Genomic DNA, 7,737 nt, shown 5'->3' on the forward strand with positions numbered 1-7,737 from the left:
TTATAGTGGTCATATTTAAAAGATAGACTTTCCAATGGAGGTCAGGTGGCCTGGAAATTCCTAAGCGCATGGGGGGAGCGAGCAGCTTCTGAGAGCAGCATGGGCATCATGTGAGCTGATGGGTTCTGTGGGATTAAAAAAAAGTGTTTTGGTTTGGTTTTTTGGGGTTTTTTTTTTTGGAGAGAGAGATAGCAATGGGTTTAGAGAAGCGTGGGTCTGCCCATGACTGACATATAGAAACAGCCCCATGGGTACATCTCTCCACTCAAAGCCTGAACGTTGGCCGTGCCCAAGTCCTGCTCTGGATGTAATGCACTTCCAGATCTTCTGCTGTAGACAGCAGGACATGAGGTTCTCTAAAAACTGACTGATGTATGACCTATGCTTCAGAGCTGCTACTGTCACATAAGAATACATTATTCTTATTTACAAGAGAATAAATAATAATCCCTGTACGCAGATCAGTCTTGTCCTGGGCATCATAGAGTTAGAAAGTTGCATCACCAAAAAGGCTTTTTCAGGCCCTTAGCCATCACACTGCACAGCCACGGGGGATAAAAGCATCCCCTACAAGACAGTGGGAAAGCTTGTGAGATAGCCTAAAAAACACCCGTGGGATTTTTCTTTCTCTGTAAGAAAGAAACTTCCAAATTAAAGCAACTAAACCCACAGATCTGAATGCACCTCAAACTACTAAATCATATAATTATAAGGGTTGGAAAAGACCTCTAAGATCTCAAGTCCAACCCAATCCATCCCCACCATGCCCACTAACCATGTCCTCAAGTGTCACATCTCCACCACCTCGCTGGGCAGTAAGTGTCAATGCATCACCACTCTAAGATTTTTTTCCTATATCATGCATTATGGAGCAGAGATGTGACTTCTTATATGACATATTTTAGCCCTGCTCTCATTGTCTAGCATTCTTTACACTGTAGCAAAAATCTGTTTTGCTTTTCTTTGGGATTTATTGCATTCATTTAGTAATTCACTTTGTTTTATCCTGGCATTTAGTAGGCGTGAGAGGCAAGAAAGTAAAATTATCCTTCCCACACTCTTCCTGCTGGATCCCAAGCCAGTCACGCTTATGCTGACTTGTCCCCTCATATTTTATCAAAATCACATTTTTGGCATGATAGTAACTTTCCTTTTTTGGCTTGGCTACTGCAGAAAATAGCAAGTTGCAGTGGGAGGCGAGGTAGACGTGTGGGAAATGTGTCCAGCCATTCTTTAGGATGGCTTGTGCAAAGGAAAGGAAAGCAGTGAGAACATGTTGTTCTCTCCAGGAATGAGAGAGCATTGTATGTCCTTCCTGCACATACTTGATACCTCCAAAGCAAGTTGATTTTAAGAAGAAGCCAGCTCTTAATTTCAGCCAAATACACAGCCTGAGTGATGCGAAGTTGGGTGCAGTTTTCCTGACTGTTAGGCTCAACCTTCAGCACACAGCAAATCCACCAAGATGAAAACCCCATAAGCAGAGAGCTCAGCAAGGAGGCAGCATCTTATTTACCCCCTGTGTGAGGAGGCTTCCAAAAAAGCCATTTTTCATGCATAGCCCTGCCCAAAAGGGTGCCTAGGTGCCATCAACACCTTCTGAAAATTTGCTTTATCGCATATAAAACCACAACATGATATTTCAGCCCTCTTCACACCACACACTGTTAACAGGGACTGGGAACAGAGAAACGTTCCTTTAATGTCGTCAGCTGGCCGTGATGCTGTTTGCCACGTCCAGGAAGATATTTCCAAATGAGAGCATTTTGGAAGCAGCCAGAGAGGTGAGGACAGGCTTTGACCTCTTGTTAAAGAAGTTGAGATTGGTTTGGCATCTGCTTTCCAAGCATGTGAGACGACGATTTTTTGCTCTCTTTCCACAGAAGTGTTGCCTTGTTTCCTTCCTCAGCTTCCTCAGTGACAAGGACCAAGCACCCCAAGGACAGTTAGAATCATAGGAAAAGTAGAATCACAGAATGACTTGGGTTGGAAGGGACCTCGAAGATCCTCCAGTTCCAACCCCACTGCCATGGGCTGGGTTGCCAACCACCAAATCAGGTACCTAATCAGGTTGCCCCATCCAGCCTGGCCTTGAGCACCTTCGGGGATGGGTATCCACATCCCTTGAGCTGTTCCCAACACAACAGCTTCAGACAATACCTGTGAGCAAAATGTCAACTGTCCGTGGAAACTGTGGTGCTTCCACACATATACGTGGAGTGGGAGAATCCTTATTTCTCACTGACTTGTTCCTATCCACTGTGAACAAGTCTGAAATGTGGATAAATAGCATTTACAGGCTGCACGGTATACAGGCTTACAAACTCACTGTTGCCATGGGACTGGATTTTTCCCCTAGCTGACAGTGTGAGGAAGTTGGCTTAGGGTCAAGGATGGCACAAGAAGTTACAAAAAAGCTCCAGGAGATTAAATTGCTGTCATCCACTCTGACCTGCTTCTGCTCACTCAAATATAAAGCTTTGCTAATAATGGCAAGCGGAATTGCTTTTAGGAATAAATCATAGAAAAACCTCCGTTCCATCATATCAGGATACTCAGAAATCCTATTCAGGAACACCAACCAAGGCAAAGCCCCTCCAGCATCCCATCAAAACATGGAGCCATGGGCATCTACACTGTCTTTTTAGGACACTGACGTCGGGCTCAAGAGATTAGAATGCTTTTTGCTTGACCTTCCACATACCATAGCAGTCCATCCATTTAAGGTACCTGCCAACCAAAGCCGTTCTATGAATCTATGACCCTATTTTATCTTGGATGCCAGTGAGTGAGGAGCCCATTGCCATTAAGCTGAGCCTGCACCAGTACAAGTCTTGCAGTGGTTTGGCCAGGAAAGGCAAAGAAGGTTGCAGCAGATGACTCAATGCTCAACGTATGAGTAAAAATCATGAGTTCTTCTGCCTTGACAAAAGTCAGATTTTTGTTTTCCAACACAGAAGCCTTTGAAAATGTTTGCACCATGCAGAACCAGAGCCAGATGCGCAAGTCTTGGATCCCAACATCTATAAATATTTGGAATAATAACTAGCTTGCCAGACTTGCGAGACAACCCTTCCTGCCTGTCCTGGAGCTCGTTAGCCCCCCCGGGCTGTGCCAGGAGATGCATGCCCTGTTAAGCACAGCCTGAGCTTGTAGCTCAGGGCACGTTGCTTATCTATATTGCACTAATAAGGGTGGACAGAGGAAGCACAAGACATGCAATCTATATTATTAAGCTAAATCTGTTTTCAGCCTTGATTGGCAAAGGGGGGTGAAAAAAAGCAATGCAAGCTGGAGAAATCCCAGGGAGAAAGCTGAGTGTGTCACTGCTTTTCCAGCAAGAATGATTTCAAAATTGATGCAAGCTTATAAATGAAATTCTAAAAGGAATTTGGACTGAAGTGGTGCCATGCTACTTTGTGCCTACTCCAGCAGCAACCAGCTGGTGTAAGCCAAAATAAACCACTGCAATGTCTCCACTGCTAGATCAGCCCTTGGGACCCCTAAATGTGCCTCAGCTTCCTAGGGACCCCCACTCCCATTTTTGGAGGAGTTTAAATTGGGATGTCCCAGGGTAGATCTGGTGCAGAGCAAGCACAGCAAGCAATAATAAGTATTATAATAATAAGTTGAAATGCTAGGAAGGAATCATTTTTCCTACAGGAAAATATTCATTCTGCACAGCTCAGCTGGGTAACAGTCCAGGCCATAGGGCTCCCTGTATCAGGATCCAAAGCCAAACATCTAAAATCTGGCAATGGTATAAGCATATTCAGTATTGCACGACAATTAGTTTCATTTTCCCACCTTTGCATTTCAACTCTGCCTGATTAGCCCAGTGGTGACAGCTCAGGAAATGGATTCCACCAAATCTCACAACAACTGATCTGAAATGCTGTAATCTCCGGGGCGATAAGGAGTTGCTATAGCAAAGCCAACATAAACCTGAGTGCTATGGAAGGTTGGGTTGTTGTTTAGCTCTGTTGCTAGTTAGCAAGCTGTGCCTGATTCCAGGGACCACCCTGTGTTTAAACCTTCTCACTTCACACGTATCTTTTCAGCACCATCCTGGACAGCATCAGCTGCACGGAGCTGAAGGACATTGGGAGCTCTGCATCACGTTGAGCATCCCTTGGCCCAAAGTCACCGTGGGCAGCAGCTCCTGCAAAATGTGGTTGTGCTGATGTTGGATTCATGGTATGCATTTGCTCCTTTAAAATCAAACACTGCATATTGCTTTCGTTGGTCCTATCTCATAGAAAATTTGTAGTATTTGGAGCTAGGGAGAAAAAAAAATGCACTTCTTTTCCAGCAGCATTGCTCTGTGTCACAGAAATCCATTCCTCTCATATCATTTCCTTTATTGCAACCATGTTGATTGCTTTTATCCCCCGCATTTCCTTTGTTTACTTAAAAAATGCAATCAAAGGTCCCGCAAAGCCCTTGCAATGCTGAGCAGGGGGCTGATCAATTTGCCTCGCACACAGAATCGTGTTGGGCACACATCCAGCAGTGTTAAACAAACATGCTAATTTCCTATTCCCAATGTATGCTCATTTAGTTGGATGTGATTTATCACCCCTGGCGATATATTATTACAGCACACACATTAACAAGTCTACTTCTGAGTTTGTCCTTTCCAAAAAGTAGCTCCATTTGCAGGAGTAATGCAGCTGTATCCTGAAGGGTTTTGTTAGCAATCTGCTCAACGGAAGGGGCTGGATGCAGACAATTTCACAGGTCATTGCTGGCTGAAATTCTGCTTTCACTGATGCCCAAAGTGAGGCAGTACAGTCAGTTGGCATGCATCTAGCATGCACCTGAAAGCAAATGTGCTTCGTTGCTGCAGGAGCTCTTAGCAAGACCTCAGCATGTATCACCATCCACTATTCATCTTCTTGACAAGGGTATCAAAAGGTGGAGTTTTTCCTCTGTTTCCATCCAGGAAAAGCAGCAGTAACTCTAACAGCTGCTCTCTCCACAACTTTTGGTTGTGTTTCCCCAGCAAGATGCTCCTGTGCACGCACAGCAGGCACACTACGTGCTTCACGTCCTACTCCCCAGGGAACAGCTTGCAGCGATGCAGGCTTAGAAAACACGTGTCTGATCTTAGCAAAAGTGGGTGGGCAGTGCTGAGGGTCATGAGGAAGAGCAAGGCAATGGGTGGATGAAGGAAAGGGAGGCAGGGCACTCACCAGCTGGATTTGTTCCCAAGGTCTTGAGGTCATTTGGAAGCATCTCCTTCTATTGGGACGTGCAGGAGAGATGTAACACTGACAAACCTGCCTGCCCACTGGAAATTACTGGCTTTAGGCTTTACAGAAAGGGAGGATCTCTGCTTTCTTTGTTTTTTTGTTTTGGTTTGGTTTTTGGTTGTTTTTTTTTCTTTTTTTTTTTTCATGCATGTCTCTATTTCATTGGGCTTGGAGAGTAAAGCATAAAATCATAAAATCACTGAGGTTGGAAAATGCCACTAAGATCATCAAGTTCAACTGTCAACAGAATGGCCTAGGTTGGAAGGGACCTTAAAGATCATTGACTTCCAACCCCTGTGGCTTTTTCTTTTCATTGAAAAGATGATTTTAAGAAGCTCACCACAGCAGTAGTTTTTATAGTCTGTTTTTATGAGGAATGTTAGGCCACAAACTCAAGTCCTCATTGGGTTATGGCTGTGCCAATGCTATGAGTGCTTTGCATGGCAGCTTGTTAACTTGTGGCCACAAATCAGTTTCATTATGGCTGAAGGAGGTTCAGGATGTGTGTGTTTGGGCTTTCATCTGACTGCATTTAGACATCCACACTCTAGAAATGAGAGAAAAACCACATTATTTCTACCTTAGTCTTAGAAGTTTAGGGCAAAGCATGGGCCAACATTTGAGGCTCTCTGCAGCAATACCACCTCCTTGACCTCTCTTCACTCCTGATGTTGCCTGTGCCAGAAATGCACGTCTCCATCCAAAATGCCTGGGCCCAACAGTAATATTCAACAATAATATGCTCCATATAATAAACTTCTTCTTCCAAGGGGTGTTGATAAGAATTTCCATTTTTAGTCGAGGGCAAACAAGCCATTCTGCCTTTATTTGTTGCTGTTGTAATTGAAGAAGGAGCAGAAGCTAATTTTGTAACTTTTCCTGTAAATAGTGCATTAATGAAGACAGATGGGTCAGCAGTATAAACAAAACCTCTATCTCAAGCTAGTTTTGTTCTGGCTTTGTTTCCCAGCATAGTAAGCAACCCACCACCACCCCAGTTCCCATCCTATTAACAGTGTTTGCACTCCAAATGTTGAACTGGGTTATAAGGAAGTTTAAATTAACCCTGGGCTGTAGTTCTTCAAATTCTTGAAGCAGATGTTCAAGTGCCAGGAAATCCTCCTTCTCTTTTTTTTTTTACTGTTTTGTTCTGTTTTGCTTTTTTTAAATAAGTGATAGATTTTGTTGGCGTTTGACTTGGTGCAAAGGTCAGAAAATACTTCACTGAATCCCTTCCATTGGGCTGGTAGGTAATCCAGGCACCAAAATGCCAGTGTAAAATGGACAGTGCAGTATCTAGAGGTAGGGAGAAGACGATGGGAGTAGGTTTGGCTGCAGCTTTTGATTGCTTTGAGAGATGGTTTTTCCTAAGTGACCTCAGTTTTGGGGAGACTGAACCTCATGGCTTTGGCTCCAAAGGTGCTCCAAAGGTCAATGGGCATTGGGAAGAGTTATAGGGTTAAAATGGTCATGCAAATGTTGAAGAAGTTTGGTTCCACATGCAGAGAGCTTAAGATAGGAATCATATCGATATTATATAGGTCATAAATGAAAGGAAGAGCACATTGCTACTTAATGTGAAAAATAAACTCTTTTAGAAACAGAAGTCATGGTGCTAATGTGGATGAATAGGAGGAGAGAGGAAAGAGTAAAGAAACAAAGAAAGCATGCACTAGAATGCTCTTTCAGGGACTTGTCACCGATTTCCCCAGCACGTACAGCTTGATAGCACTGGCTCTTGTCATGCTCTCACCATGTTATTGTGAGTGTCATATCTATACAGACAGCTGTGTTGAAAGCCAAGCACTTCTGATTTCGCAGCCTTAATTTACTACTTAAGGAAAACACTTCATAAAACAAGTCTTCCAATTTTTCTGTGCTATTTTGCTTTATCTCTGCTGTCTAACTTCAGTAAATGTCTTTGCCTGTTTATTTTTAAAGGTAAAGTCAAGGTAAGGTTTTGCTAACAAAGCAGGAATGCAGGAATGCCTAACAGGCACACATTAATAAATGAAATACCGTTCTCAATAGTTCTCATACCCGATTATGAAAAGCATAGTTGCAGCTGAAGGATTCAAGAGATGCTTAGTTTCCTCCTGAAATAACGTAATACCCAGGTGTTATCTCAGGCTTCACCAGTTTTCAACACAACTTCTGTCTGAAATCACCAATCATGAAATCATTAGAGTTGGAAGGAACCTTTAAAGGTCATCTCATCCAATCCATGCTTGTTCTATTACAAAGAAAAATTGCTAATACCAAAAGATGGGCTGGCATGTAATCCCACACAGGTACTGTAGATATATCTGCTTATTTCTACTTGTGAATACATGTGCAGGTTTAATTACTGATAGAACTACATGGCTACCCACACTAGCACTGCAGTACTCTTCTATCTCATCTCCTCTATTAGAGCAATAAGAGAGTGCGAAGGCAGCCACTCTGATATGCTTTGTGGTCACTTGGAAACGTGTAATGGTAG

This window comes from Tetrao urogallus, assembly GCF_951394365.1.
Source record: "Tetrao urogallus genome assembly, chromosome: 27".
Taxonomy (NCBI): domain Eukaryota; kingdom Metazoa; phylum Chordata; class Aves; order Galliformes; family Phasianidae; genus Tetrao; species Tetrao urogallus.